Genomic DNA, 13,894 nt, shown 5'->3' on the forward strand with positions numbered 1-13,894 from the left:
TTTACTTTTCCCCACAGGCCCCTTAACTGCTCACTTGTCAATTGACCCTTCTTACTGCACAGCACCAGGTCTATATTCTGTTCCCCTAATTGTTTTTTCAGCACACTGATCTAGATAAACCATCTCAGAAATACTCTATTCCTTCGCACTATTGTTGCTCAATTGGTTTGCCCAGACAATATGAAGATTACAGACCCTCGTAATTAATGTATGGCCTTGTTACACACAACTCGGACTTGCTGATTGTACAATATTCTGTGGTACAACTGCTAAGAGTTTAACAATAGGCACACGGCCAATGCAGTAGCACCAGACCACCTCCACCCCGGCCACAAAATTCCTCTACATTTAACCCCCACCCAATATCCTAAACATAAGGTATAATTAAAACAAAGAGAGAAACTCTAAGATGCGTTAGTGCTGTAAATCCAAGCAAAACTGTTCCTAGCCTCCCCTTCCCTCTCCACTGTTGCTCCCTCAAGTTACTAAGGATGAATGCCCCTTCTACAGACTGATATTTTGCCTAAACACTCTGGTATAAACCAGTTTGGACACACCTTCGTTAATCAATGATTATTTCTGAAGAGAGATGTGATTTATTCCCTCTCTTTGATCACTTACGTACGGTATGATTCAGTCACATAGATCATTTGGGGTGTGGTTTATTTTGTGGTGGGTTGGGGAGTAGTTTTCCCTGTGGTGGGTAGGCAGGTGTGATTGAGTCTTGTGGTGGGCTGGGATGTGATTTATTCCCGGTGGTAGGCGGAGGTGTGATTTATTCTCTCTGGAGAGTTGGGGTGTAGTTATTCCCTGTGGTGAGTTGGGATGTGATTGAGTCCTTGAGAGATACAGCATGGAAACAGGCCCATACACTAGTTCTATGCTACACACTAGAGACAATCTACAGAAGTCAATTAACCTACAAACCTGCATGTCTTTGGAGTGTGGGAGGAAAACGGAGCCCCCCCCCGGGGAAATCTATGTTAGTCACAGGGAGAACGTACAAAGCGATACAGACAGCACCCGTAGTCGGGATCGAACCCGGGTCTCTGGCGCTGTTAGGCAGCAACTTTACCGCTGCACCACCGTGGCACCCCAAATATCCCTTTGATGAGTTGGGATGTGATTGACTCCTGTGATGGATGAGGTGTGATTTATCTTCTGTGGTAAGCTGGAGAGTGAACTATTCCCTGTGGTGAGGTGGGGTATGATTCAGTCTGTGGTGAGGTGGGGTAGGATTCAGTGTCTGTGGTGAGGTGGGGTAGGATTCAGTGTCTGTGGTGAGGGGGGGGCATGATCTATTCCCTGTGGTAAGTTGTGTGTGGTTTATTCTTTTGGAAGTATTGTGGTATGATATATCTTTTGTTGAGGGTTGAGGCGTCATGTGTTTTCTGTGTAAATTACATGTACACTTTGTATTTTTTTCTTCTTTCCATTGCATGTTAAATGATTGGGTTTGTGTTTTGATGTGTTCTTGTGTCATTCTGTGCCTGGTTTGGTGAATTAGACGCTGAACCTCTCCTGCCTTTGCATAAATGTCACCACTATGTTGAAGATTTACAAATAATTGGGTGAAAATGATTGACTTCTTTTGCCGGATTTGAGCAGAATCTTGTCGGACGGGGCTGAGGCACACCCTTTTACAATTGAAGATCTTTGTGCAAAATACTGCAGGAAAATGAGCTGTCAGATAGTGGAAGGGAAGTTGAGTGTGGGCTTCGAGCCAGTGGTGGGTGGGGTGACTGTTGAACTGTGCCAGGAAAGCAATGTTCTAAAGACTGATAGTTTGGAGGTGTTAGATGTTGGGAAAACCTCAAAAGAAAGATCGAGGCAAGAGGTGGCTGCGACTAATTATCATTCCTTGATTACGTTAAAGCTCAACGCTCGTCTTGGTGCCTTTACTCTCCTGTGTTTACATACAGCAATTAAAGATAAACCAAGTGTACCAAATAATGTCATAACAGTATTCACAATGGAACTTCCCAATAGTTCTATTTTCATTTAACTTCCTCTATAATTTTGCCTCTGTAATTGTGTATAATTGTAGGGCTCCTATTGAAGAAAATAAATAGATTCTGAATTCCCACCATTGGTGGGAAGCTGGTGCATTCTTTCAAGGCTAATTAAACAAATGTCCATGTTCTCCCTGTCATTTTGAATGGTTAGGTTTGCAGATCCACGTTGTGAGCTATACACAAACCAGTGCATCATAGGAGCAAGTGGACAAAAAATGCTGGAGAAACTCAGCGGGTGAGGCAGCATCTATGGAGAGAAGGAATAGGCGATGTTTCGGGTCGAGACCCTTCTTCAGTCTGAAGAAGGGTCTCGACCCAAAACATCACGTATTCCTTCTCTCCATAGATGCTGCCTCACTCGCTGAGTTCCGCCAACATTTTTTGTCTTATTTCGATTTTTCAAGTATCTGCAGTTCCTTCTTAAACAAAACATCGTAAGAGCAATAGGGCAACTAATTATTGATTTAGTTGGAAGTATTAGAGTGAACCTTCTTCATAAGCTCTGCCTTTGCCATGTGGTTTTCTCCCCCACAGGTGGTTAATGCCCCATGTAGTTTAGTGCCATCTGGCCAGAAGGGTAAAGGAGGTGAGTCAAGCTAGATTGTCTTGCATTGTCAGGAATTGCACTTAAAAAATGAATTATTACTCTATATGCCTGCATTTTTGTGCAGCTTTGAAAACTTAATAATATGATGTATTCTGCATGTGTTAGAGACATGAGAGACTGCAGATGATGGAATCTAGAGAAATAAACAAAGTGCTGGAGGAATTCAGCGGGTCAGGCAGTATCCGTGGAGGGAAATAGACACATGACATTTTGGGTTGGGACCCTCTATGTTTTATTTTCTTTGAGTGTGTGGTGTGTATGTTTGTGTGGCACGGTACGCATCTGTGTTTTCACCAAGGATCTCTCTGTACTTTGCTTCGTTCATTTTTCCCTTGATCCTGACTTGTCTCCCAGTTCCTGCCGCTGAAAAACATCCTCACGGCATGATGCTGCCACTACCATGATTCACCGTAGGTATGATATTGGCCAGATGATGAGCGGTGCCTGGCTTCCTCCAGACGTGACGCTTGGCATTCAGGCCAAAGAGTTCAATCTAGGTTTCATCAGACCAGAGAATCGCGTTTCTCATGTCTTTTGCCAAACTCCAAGCGGGTCGTCATGTGCCCTTTACTGAGGAGTGGCTTCTGTCTGGCCACTCTACCATAAAGGCCTGATTGGTGGAGTGCTGCCGATATAGTTGCTCTTCTGGAAGGTTCTCCCATCTCCACAGAGGAACTATGGAGCTCTGTCAGAGTGACCTTCAGGTTCTTGGTCACCTCCCTGACCAAGATCCTTCTCCCCCGATTGCCCAATTTGGCCAGGCGGCCAGCTCTATAAAGATTCCTGATGGTTCCAAAGTTCTTCCATTTAATAATGACGGAGGTCACTGTGCTCTTCGGGACCTGCAATGCTGCAGAAATTGTTTTACACCCTTCCCCAGATCTGTGTCTCGACACAATCCTGTCTCGGAGGTCTACAGACAATTCATGGCTTGGTTTCCTTATATAGACAGGTGTGTGACTTTCCAAATCATGTCCAATCAATTTAATTTACCACTGGTGGACTCCAATCAAGTTGTGGAAACATCTCAAGGATAATCAATGGAAACTGGATGAACCTAAGCTCAGATTTGAGTGTCATAGCAAAGGGTCTGAATACTTATGTAAATGTGATATTTCAGTTATTTCTTTTTAATTACTTTGCAAAAATTTCTAAAAACCTGTTTTCGCTTCTTCATTCTGGGGTATTGTGTGTAGATTGATGATTAAAAAAAATGAATTTAATCCATTTTAAAATAAGGCTGTAATGTAACAAAATGTGGATAAAGTGAAGGGGTGTGAATACTTTCTGAAAGATGGATAGACAGACAGACAGACAGACAGACCGACCAACCAACCAAATGTAGACATGTGGAACTAGCTCAGGAAGGCATCTTTATTGCTTTTTGGGCCAAAGGGCCTGTATAATCCTATCATCTATTGGTGAATATGTGTAGAAATAACAGGGCTCAGATCTGATAACCCAATTGCCAGAAACACGTGGATAGCAGTTAACTGTGTAAAATTGTATGTTTATTGGAATGTTTTTGGAGAAGCAGTTGGATATTTTGACCAGATTCCAAATGGTGTGTTCATGGTTGTGAGGAGACTATGAGTAGGTGGTTGAGCTATTCTTTCTGGAGGTGCTTAAGTTCACTCTCATTAGTTCCAAGATGTGAAATGGGTTCCAGACTTTGTACTGAAGACCTTTGTAGGAAGGACCTGCAGATGTTGGTATGAACCAAGATAGACACAAAATGCTGGAATAACTCAGCGGGACAGGCAACATTTCTTCTCTCCTCTGGAGAGAAGGAATGGGTGACGTTTCGGGTCGAGACTGAAGAAGCGTCTCGACCCCGAAACATCATCCAGAGATGCTGCCTGTCCCGCTGAGATACTCTAGCATTTTGTGTCTATCTACAAGGATAGGAAGTTCAGGTGCAGGTGAATGTTACTGGGCCCAATCAAGTTGACCGAGGAAGAGAGACATGTCCAACCTCTTAGTGCATTGAGCCTGGGGCCGGACACTGACAGGGTGCAGGAGGAAGGTGGGAACACTCTACATTGACTCTCAGCTTTACACTGGTGCTGGCGGATGCTGGCATCCTTTGCAAACAAAATAGGTGCCTCAATTACACTTTTGATGCATTGAAATTTTGGGGGGCTATTTTTCCATGTTTTTGATTTCAGGGAATGGGCAAGTGGGGTTGGGCAGCAGATTCCAGTCGGGATGGTGAACGATGCCCAACCTGTCCCAGCACGGTCTGAGGGGCTGAGTGGCCTCCTCAACTCCCATCTGCACTCTCTGCATTGGAGCTCTATGGTGACTATGTGATTTCAAGTGGGTTCTGGATAATTCTTGACCCAAAACTGATATCACAGGACATGGATTTAACAATCATTATATAAGATGATGCCTTGGCTCTGCAGGTAGTGCAGCTGCCTATATCGAGCCCAGATCTTTACATTTTCCTGACATCTAAACCCAGCTAACGTTCCCTATTAGTGGGTGAGCACCCCAGTATGTGGTGAGTCCTGCCTCACAATGATAGGAAGAGCCAACACTGAAGGATCATAAAGCGATGTCACCTTGAATGCTTGACGCATGCCGTTATGAGACAGTTATGCTGCGCCTGGTAGAGCCTCTACATCACAGCCCCAGAAACTCAGTTCAATCCTGACCTCTGGTTATCTCTGGGCGGAGTTTTGCACCTTTTCTCTGTGACTATGTGGGTTTCGTCTGGGTGCTCTTGTTTCCTCTCATATCCCGAAGCCACTGTAATTTGTCCCTTATGCACAGGCTGCTAATCAGACAGTGTAGTAAAAAAAAAACAGGATTGGAAACAATAAGATTCAGGATCCTAATGATGGAATGTGATTGATGGGATTGTTCTCGGAGCCAGCAAGGATCCAGTGGGTTGAATGGCCTCCTTCTAAGATGTAATGAAATGGAATTGGTGAAGCATAAATTTGCTTTCGCACTTCCCACATCACCTCAGTGAACATGCCACAAAAAATATATTTCACCAGTTGTACATCTCTTTGGGACGGTAAGGGAAGGACAAGGTGGTTTAGATGTGCACATTCTCTCCTACCTTCACCTTAATCTGCAGATTCCTGACCCCACAACACCTGATCTCAGGCAGAGATTGATCATAGTTCTGGACATCATGTTGTTGTGGTGCAGAATTTGCTCCACTGTTGAAACGAAATAATGTCAATCACTTGTCCTGAGGTCAATATCCACCAATGCAAAAAATTGGGTTAAGCCTAAAAGGAAAGTTTTGTTACAGGGTTGAAGTATATAAGTATTTTGAATGTTCCAGTTTTGAAAACTTACATTTGTAATTCTGAAATGGCAATATTTGTTTAATCTATTACATAGAAACATAGAAAATAGGTGCAGGAGTAGGCCATTCGGCCCTTCGAGCCTGCACCGCCATTCAATATGATCATAGCTGATCATCCAACTCAGTATCCTGTACCTGCCTTCTCTCCATACCCCCTGATCCCTTTAGCCACAAGGGCCACATCTAACTCCCTCTTAAATATAGCCAACGAACTGGCCTCAACTACCTTCTGCGGCAGAGAATTCCAGAGATTCACGACTCTCTGTGTGAAAAATGATTTCCTCATCTCGGTCCTAAAAGATTTCCCCCTTATCCTTAAACTGTGACCCCTTGTTCTGGACTTCCCCAACATCGGGAACAATCTTCCTGCATCTAGCCTGTCCAACCCCTTAAGAATTTTGTAAGTTTCTATAAGATCCCCCCTCAATCTTCTAAATTCTAGTGAGTACAAACCGAGTCTATCCAGTCTTTCTTCATATGAAAGTCCTGACATCCCAGGAATCAGTCTGGTGAACCTTCTCTGTACTCCCTCTATGGCAAGAATGTCTTTCCTCAGATTAGGAGACCAAAACTGTACGCAATACTCCAGGTGTGGTCTCACCAAGACCCTGTACAACTGCAGTAGAACTCCCTGCTCCTATACTCAAATCCTTTTGCTATGAATGCTAACATACCATTCGCCTTCTTCACTGCCTGCTGCACCTGCATGCCTACTTTTACTGCCTACTTGCACCCGCTGAGTTTCTCCAGCAATTTTGTGTACCTTTGCCTACTTTTAATGACTGGTGTACCATGACACCCAGGTCTCGTTGCATCTCCCCCTTTCCTAATCGGCCACCATTCACAAGTATTTACATGTCAATACTTTTGATGTTTAATAAAGTCTTCAAAGGTTTAAACAAAAGAGGTCAATACAAATGTAAGTTCCTTCTATATTATGATACAATCTGTCAGCTGATTTATCTTAAGCAACATCATGAGAAATCGAGGATCAATAACCTACCAGCCTGCAATGAATTCCCCAGATTCACCACCCTCTGGGTGAAGGAGTTCCACCTCACCTCTTTTCTAAAGCGATGTCCTTTTATTTTGAGACTATGCCCTCCAGTCCTAGACTCTCTCACTGCTGGAAACATCCTCTCCACGTCCACTCTACCTAGTTCTTCCAACGTTATTTCTGTTCTAAATTCCAGCATCTGCAGTCCCCTTTGTCTTCACTAAATATTGTGTGTGCATGCACAATTTATCAAAGATAGATGAATCTAGTATTTATACATTCAGTAGTATTATAAAAGATTTATGCGTGTGATCACTAATTACATAATGGCCTTATAAGATGTATGCGAATGTGCCCTTAAATATAATTACTTCTGTCACATTTTTCAGTCGCTCTTCTCAATCATTCTTAAACATATTCATTTTATGCATTATTCCCAAATGTATAAACCCCAATTTTGCCACTTGCCTTTGATTGAAGACTCTAATGCACAGATGAGCCACTTTCAGAGCTCACAGAACAACAGGTTAAAGCACACTCAACAGTATAAAGTGTAACTGCAATTATAGGAACAATTAATTTTTCAGTTTTATACAGTACATTTATCAAAAGCTTTTATAGCGTATATACTTTACTGAACATTAATCTACCTCCTACAATACCATCTATTTATGTTGTGCATTCGTGACATTGTGATATAAAACCATTTAAGACTGTAGGTGGCCATTTGAGTCATTCTACATAAGCCAGCTCTGAAAAAGTTATAGAGTCAAACAGTATGACAACAGATTATTTAGCATGCCAATCCACACGGCCCATTAAACATCCATTTACTCTAATCCTACACTCTGGAGCAATTTACCGTGGCCAGTTAACCGACCAACCCTCCTGTCTTTTGAACATGACAAGAAACCGGAGCACCCAGAGGAAATCCTAACGGTCATAGGGAGAACGAGCAAACTGACAGTACCTGAGATCAGACTCGAACCGGGCTCTCTGGAGATGCTCTACCAGCCACACCCTCAGAAGGGCGGCACTGTGGCGCAGCATAGATTTGCTGCCTTACAGCGCCAGAGACCTGGGTTCAATCCTGACTATGGGTGCTGTCTGTGTAGAGTTTGTATGTTTTCCCCATGACCTGGGCGGGTTTTCTCTGGATGCTCTGGTTACCTCCCACATTCCAAAGACGTGCAGGTTTGTAGGCTAATTGGCTTGATAAAATTGTAAATAGTCTCTAGTATAGAAGTGTGAAAATGCACACCACCAGATTTAGTCTGAAGAAGGGTCTTGACCTGAAACGTCACCCATTCCTTTTTCCAAAAAAATGCTGGAGAAACTCAGCGGGTGAGGCAGCATCTATGGAGAGAAGGAATAGGCGACGTTTCGGGTCGAGACCCTTCTTCAGACTGATGTCGAGGAGGGGGCGGGAAAGAGAAAGGAAGTAGGCGGAGACTGTAGGACTTGTGGAAGAAGGGGGAGGGGAAAAGGGGAGAGAGCAAGGGCTATCTAAAATTAGAGAAGTCAACGTTCATACCACTGGGGTGCAAACTACTCAAGTGAAATATGAGGTGCTGTTCCTCCAATTTGTGCTGGGCTTCACTCTGGCAATGGTGGAGGCCCAGGACAAACAGGTTGGTTAAGACGGACTGAGCGGAGGTGTTCAGCGAAGCGATCGCCGAGCCTGCGCTTGTCCAGCCGATGTAGAGAAGTTGACACCTAGAACAGCGGATGCAGTAGATGAGGTTGGGGGAGGTGCAGGTGAACCTCTGCCTCAACTGGAAAGACTGATTGGGTCCTTGGATGGAGTCGAGGAGGGAGGTACAGGGACAAGTGTTGCATTTTCTGCGGTTGCCGGGGAAAGTACCCGGGGAAGGGGTGGTTTGGGTGGGAAGGGACGAGTTGACCAGGGAGTTATGGAGGGAATGGTCTCTGCGAAAAGCAGAAAGGGGAGGAGATGGGAAGATGTGGCCAGTAGTGGGATCCTGTTGGAGGTAGCGAAAATGTTGGAGGATTATATGATAAACTAAACTGAACTAATGTGTGTTGGATAATTGGTAGTATGCGGAGATCGCTGGTCGGCGCGGACTCGGCGGGCCGAAGGCCCTGTTTCCACACTGTATCACTAAACTAAACTAAACTAAACCCATGAAGTCAGTTTCACTCATCCTCCTCCCCACTGACACGGTTTCTTCAACCATTTACCCAATCCGTTTTAAACATTAACCGTGAAATAATTTTCATTGCTATTTTCGAATGCTCCTAGAACACAGCAAGACTGTGCATTTCTAAAAAAAAAATGATTTCCCTGGATTGTTTTCCTAATTATTTTTGCGTTGTCCCTTTCCTTTCTCAGGCTGCTGTAGATTTAATTGTATATTCATGTACAGGAAGCTTGCAGTATATTGTGATTACAGGGTGTGTTCGTACAACATTCCTTGGTCTGTTTGCCTTTTTGGAAACAAGTATTAGCATTTGGAGTTGGAGGGCCATGGCCAGAGCTGTCAGGGTGTTTGTGATGCTTTTCATGATATTATATCCTTACAGGGACAAGTGACAGCTTTCATAATATATATTACTCGGAACAGCAGCCACTTTACATTTGGTAAGGGGAACAGCAGCCTCTCTTGGCCTTTAAGTCATGCGTTTAATTAAAGTGAAAGAACCTGCAGCGAGGTTTCATCCTGCAGGTGACATTGTGATAGGTGTTGTCAACATTGGAGGTGTCAACATTTCAGTGTCACACTGCAAAATAGTTATAGCTATCTCAACCAAAGATTGCACCATCTCCTCTCCATTTTACCACAAATCACTCAATACCCATCTGAAAAATATGAAAAATGGTTCCTCAACCGCTGTAATTTCTCAATTGAAATTAGGATTGAAATGAAATGAATCAAAAAAAAATTGCGATAATCAGTTACCTTGTGAATTGATAATATTAATTTTAAGACCTCATTATCTGCTTTATTTGATCTCCGCTGGTTGTCCACCTTGCTAAGCTGTGTAAAAAGGAAGTTGTCATCTGGGTGTATACAACCAAATTTCCCATCTTGCACCAATGCCATCTCTTTTCTGGCATTTTCCTCCTGAAATTGTCCTGAGGTGAGCTCTGCATGAAGATTTTTTAATTGGTATTGTGCAGATACATTAGGGTGGGAGAGTCACACATTTAGTTTCACTGTGCGACTCACAGGCACTTGTCAAACTATGGGTGATGTGTCCATAGACACGGGCGCACTGGTCTCTCAGTGCCCATTTGTGTTGTCATATTGAGATCCTTGTGGACAGCAGAGTAATGTCGTACATCCCTTTGAATAACGTGTCAGTGTCATACACAAATTCCATAACATCCAGTGTGGTATCTTGAAGACTTAACGTATAATAGATTCCTGTTGCAAATAGCCCTGTGAATATATTTGCATATATAGTCTTTCTCTGTGTTTTTGTGAAAACCTCACAAATTGGGCATGACTATTCCATGGCAACTTTTAGCACCAAATCTGATGTACCATGGGACTTTGTGCGGCCACAGATAGTCGAGGGACTCTACTGTACCCAAGTATGTTGACCAAGCACAACAACATATGTCACTGTTGAATAGGAGTGGGACACTGTGTCTCTAACCACTGACCATATCATGTGTACGAATGATTCATGACCCATCATCTGGTACATTGACCTAAAAATCCAAAATAATATGACGTGCAAGAGTAAATGGTTGACATCCATGATGGGGATTGAGCAGAAGCATGAGGCATGCTGACCTATCCGGTGGCACTTTGAAATGTCACGGAACTTGGACCTGTTGCTTGTCCCAGCTGTGGATCTGCAGGCTCACAAAATGTGACCTTTCTTTTACTGACTGATTGTCATTTCAACAATAATAACCAGCTGAACTGGCCTTACCAGTATGATTTGCTCTCAGCTTGAGGGCCTTGGACGTTGTTAAGGCTTGAATGTGGACTGGAGCTTCTTCAGCTGCTCCTGGAAACCAGCAACACAGCAGATCACTGGTTGGGTTTCTCATAGTCAGCAGGGTTGTTCGTCTACCATTCCATTTACAAATCTATTGCATTAGGCAACATCTAAACAGGCAGCTGAGTTTCATTGCAGGGGTAGGTTCCTTAATTTATTAATTTGCTCACTAATTATCTCCACCTGCCTCTGGTTCCGGTAGGCCCCGTACCAAAGGTGGTCAAAATGGTGCGGTGTGCCAGAGTCAGTAAGATCTCACTCAATCACTGCAGTGACAGCCCATATCCCGCTTTGCCAAACATGTCCACAGGCTTAGCAGAGTCAAACTATTCGCAACATTGGACCTCTCCAATGCTTGCACACAACTGAATATCAACGAAGGGATCAGTAGTACCTGATGAGTAACTTGCACCGAGGCTTAGTCCCACACATGGTCATCCTATGGGGTCAAGTGTTTGCTGTACTTCCAAACCACGATGGATACAGCCTTGAAAGGAGTGGATCGCTCGTGTAACCAAGATAATGATCACCACAAGAACAGAAGTAGAAAACCTTCCATTTTAGGATAAAGTGTGCAGGAGATGGCTTGCGGAGAATAAGAAGGAAAATAAATCCTTGTTCATTCATGGAAGTCATGGAGGTTGGTTTGAAGTTCGCCGCCCAAGGCCGACAGCTAGGGAATGGGAGGTTGAGGCCGTCACCAATGCAGTGACAAGCCGATGACATGGGGTAGCTAAGGTTGTTCCGCAGATGGTGCGGTACCTCCCGAGATTTCAGCACACACCTGTAGGGAATGAACATGCAGCAAAAAGCAACAAAATGCTTTTGAGCTCAGAGTGAAGTTGTCCCTGTTCATTATGACTCTACAACCAAGTAGGCATGGAGCAGCCAAAATGTATAGCAAGGAACTGCAGATGCTTATTTACACCAAAGATTACACCAAAGATTTACACCAAAGATAAAGATAAACAGAATGCTGGAATGATGCAGCAGGTCAAGTTTTTGTGCATGAGCACTGACTAGTCATGTGATGGATAATGAGTAAGAGAAACCCATCACTTTACCACTCACACCCTTTCAAGGAACATGTGCAGTTAAGATTAAGTGTTTGGAATAAAGAAATTCGATCAGATTTACCAAATGGAACCTTTATCTCAGGGTCAGAGATTAAATTATGGTATTTATGTCGGAATCCGCTATGCCTATTGCAGGACATCAAGAGTGCGATGATGTTAATCCTGCCAGCAAGGGGCACCATTAAAGCAAGTGCAGAGTAGCACACACACACACATGGTCATGCTGACCTGGGAAGATGCTGAGCCAGGTAATGTAACTGTACTCAGAACCCACGTACACAAAGGCAGTATTAATCCTCAGTGTTGCATCCAGGGAAAGAGCGCATCCTTCCTCACGGGAACATAGAACAACATGAGTCTTTTCCGGTCATAACACAAAGTTGCTCAACTGGTGCAGGGAAAGGGTAGGCAACGTTTCAGACATTGTATTAGGGGGATGAACGGCTGGAAAAGAGGTGAGGCTGGGATAAAGCCTGACAAGCGATACATGGGTCCAGGTGAAGGGGGTTTGTGGCACATGGTTGACAAAAGCCAAAGATGAGAAAGAGATAAAAAGGTTGTCAGACAAAGAGAGTGAAATATGAAGCTAGAGGGAGGAATACAGGTGGAAGGGGGGGGGGGGGGGAGGGGAGAGAGAGGGAGGAGCAGGATAGTGTGCACGGTGGAGGGGGAGATCATTGGAAAGAGAGAAAGAGGAGTTTTACTCAAAATTGGTGAGCTTAATGTGCTTACTGTTCGGTTGTAAACAATTCAGGCAGATCGTACCATGCATGAATGCAACACGTCATGCGCCCATTGCTCTCCCCCACTTTCTCTGCCATTTAGACTAACACCTTTCTTTCTCTCTCTGTCTCAGTTTTGATGGAAGGTCTCACACCTGAAACGTTGACGCTTTGTCTTTCCACAGATACTGCCTGACCTTCCTGCAAATTTTGGTCATATAGAACGTAGAACTGTACAGCACAGGAACAGGCCCTTCAGCCCACAATATCTGTGCCAAACATGATGCCAAGACAAACTAATCTCTGATGGCACACAATTCATATTGCTCTATTCCCTGCACTTCCATGTGCCTTTCTAAAATCTTCTTGAACACCACTATCGTATCTGCCTCCACCACCACCCAGGCAACGTGTTACAGGCATCCACAACACTCTGTGTAAAAAAACCTGGCCCACACACTTTAAACTCTCCCCTCTGATCTTAAAGCTATGTCCTCTGGTCAATGTTACCAGCATCTGCAGTTTTTTTCCCTCTCTCCTATCACCAATTAGAGAGCGGTCCTGAGCTACATCTACCTCATCAGAGACACTCGGACTATCTTTAATCGGACTTTACTGGACTTTATCTTGCACTAAAAGTTATTCCCTTAATCCTGTATCTGTACACTATGAATAGCTCGATTGTAACCATGTTTCGTCTTTTCACTGACTGGATAGCACGCAGTCTAAAGCTTTTTGCTGTACCTCAGTACACGTGACAATAAACTAAACTAAAATCTTTGTATCACTGTTCCCTGCTCCCTTCCACCAATGTTCCCAACCACCCCCTCAACCCTGATTCCCGGTCTCATCCCTCTGCCTTCCCAGCTACAGACTCTGCATGCCTGCATTTTCACATGCGTTTGATTTTCTCGAGAGTTTGGAAATTGATTCCTGGAGAGTATGTGTGCTGGATTGGAGAGGCATCTGTGATAGATTACAATGACAGCTCTGGAAGGAAGCCACATTTGACAATGGCAGGATGTGCTCAATCAGGCCAGGCGCCCTGGCCATCAGCTCAGTCATCTGGCTCCCTCAACTGAGCAGGCAAGGATACAGCTGGCAACCTGACATTGCTGCGACACAGCAACGTAGAGAAAGAAAGTTGTACTTTCACGGCACTGTCTTCAAGCTC

The 13,894-nt window shown here is 44.0% G+C and overlaps 1 protein-coding gene and 1 long non-coding RNA gene across 3 annotated transcripts in view; one reads left to right on the forward strand and one right to left on the reverse strand.

The window, feature by feature from the left end:
• Positions 1-13,894, forward strand: part of srgap3 (SLIT-ROBO Rho GTPase activating protein 3) — a 190,716-nt gene that overhangs the window by 56,796 nt on the left and 120,026 nt on the right. The window lies entirely within an intron of this gene.
• On the reverse strand, positions 1,123-5,112 carry LOC116983170. Its single transcript, XR_004414629.1, has 3 exons — positions 5,078-5,112; positions 3,083-3,088; positions 1,123-1,133 (listed from the first exon to the last, which is right to left on the reverse strand). It is a non-coding gene; the product is annotated as an uncharacterized LOC116983170 (long non-coding RNA).

The sequence above is a fragment of the Amblyraja radiata genome, chromosome 18, assembly GCF_010909765.2.
Source record: "Amblyraja radiata isolate CabotCenter1 chromosome 18, sAmbRad1.1.pri, whole genome shotgun sequence".
Lineage (NCBI taxonomy): Eukaryota > Metazoa > Chordata > Chondrichthyes > Rajiformes > Rajidae > Amblyraja > Amblyraja radiata.